This window comes from Cyprinodon variegatus, unplaced genomic scaffold (assembly GCF_000732505.1).
Source record: "Cyprinodon variegatus isolate N-32 unplaced genomic scaffold, C_variegatus-1.0 Scaffold272, whole genome shotgun sequence".
Taxonomy (NCBI): domain Eukaryota; kingdom Metazoa; phylum Chordata; class Actinopteri; order Cyprinodontiformes; family Cyprinodontidae; genus Cyprinodon; species Cyprinodon variegatus.
The window spans coordinates 534,191-535,951 of NW_015150725.1; the positions used below are offsets into that span (position 1 = coordinate 534,191).

Below are 1,761 nucleotides of genomic sequence, written 5' to 3' on the forward strand. Positions count from 1 at the left end.
GAAGCTACTATGAGAAAAAGCAGAGAGAGCAGAACGTTAGAGATTGAACTAACAGAGAAACAGGACTACACTGGAAAACAGGCCAAGCTCCAACATCTAGAAACAAAGGTGCTGTTAATAGATCACTGTTGTTGGGAGATGCTTGTTTACATTAGTCCTGACTGCTGTGACTGCCGATATCAATGCTGCTTTTCAGCCATCTGTCAATCACAGCCAAGGCCACGCCCACATCCAGCCTCTGCCTTATTTTCCATGCTCCTTTGGGCACTGTGTCAATGAGCCACATTGGATGTGGTTGGAATTAGGCTCTGGACTGAGTGAATTCTCCTTTTCTAAAAATCAGAACCAAGCCTTTAATATGCTGCTGTGATGTGAGCCAGAAAAGAAAGCAAAGCTTTAGCTCAAACTTATCAGGCGCAGCTGCAGCCTTCAATAAGCTCCAAGCTTGTTCCTTCTCATAATGCTTTCCTTTCAAAATGTTTGCTGAAGTGGTCACCAAACATTCGTGTTTCAGCGTGACTCATAAATGACTTTTTCATCAAATTCCAGCAGTTTGAATTGAAGATGTCAGGACAAATTTTACAGTAGAAATGATTTTCAGACTTTCTTAATGTAAATTAATACGATATAATGACTAGTTTCTTTTTTTCTTAGCGGCTATCTGTCTGAGGATATCGGCATTCAGCTCACAGAGCAGCTAAGACGACAGTGGCAGCGAGAAACTGCAGGAAACGTTCACTTTAAATATTGTTGAAGCATGAAAGGCTGACAGACAGTTAGTGATGTGATTTAAAACCTAGAAATAGATGATTTGATGGCCTTTCAGCTAAAAGAGAGCAACAGGTAGTGGAGGTTGTTTCAGCAGAAACCTTCATATCTTTCATTTTCTAAAGGACTTCATCAGGATCCTGAAACGGTCTGTAAATTAACTCAAATGTTTGTTTTCCTAAAATTGTGACCCAAATGGAAAGTTACAAGTTTAAAGCACCCTCAGAAACATGCAGTACAGGTCTGTGATTTTTAATGGGTTTTCATATTGAAAATTCCTATTCATAGAATTTGAGCAGTATTTATATTTCTTCATTAGACTATTTTGTTCACTTTTTGTCAAAATCCTATCGGAAGGTGACGCATACAATTATGCTAACAAGCTGAAAGTGAGACAGTTGATTTCCTGTTGTTCCACAGTTTTGTTAATTTAATTTTAATGATTTCTCAACATGATCCAAGATAAAGAAACAAATTCTGCAGCGTTGGAGATAAACCTGCTTGATTCATGACAGATCTTGGTAATTGGGTCAGCTATAGCATTAGCATTGATAGACTGAATTATACATGCAGGTTAGTATTTTTAAAAGCTTAATTATTTATTAATGTCTGCCTGCAGATAAAATGTAATTTGGTTTGTAGATGAGAAACAAAACAACATATTCACCATGGTCAACGTGGAGTTTTTACACCAAACAAGTCAAAAGATTAAGATAGAAATTAGTCAGAACTGTATAAATTTAACAGATCCATATTTAAAGTGGTAGGGAAATATTTAAATGTCAAATCATTCTGGCTGAAAACATGCATATAAATTTGCTCTTTATCAGACCATATTGTCCCAAAATGTAGAAAATTTCTGTTCTGTGTTTTTTCCCGTTATCTCCTGCAGGCCAGTTAGTTCTACGTCAGACTGAACACCTAAATTCAGCCAATCATATATCAGCAGTCATCTGTCAATCAAATGTTTTCGGTCATAGCATCTTGATTCAT

The 1,761-nt window shown here is 36.9% G+C and overlaps 1 protein-coding gene across 1 annotated transcript in view; it reads left to right on the forward strand.

The window, feature by feature from the left end:
- naaladl2 (N-acetylated alpha-linked acidic dipeptidase-like 2) overlaps positions 1-1,761 on the forward strand; it is a 576,898-nt gene that overhangs the window by 292,436 nt on the left and 282,701 nt on the right. The gene's annotated exons all lie outside the window — the stretch shown is intronic.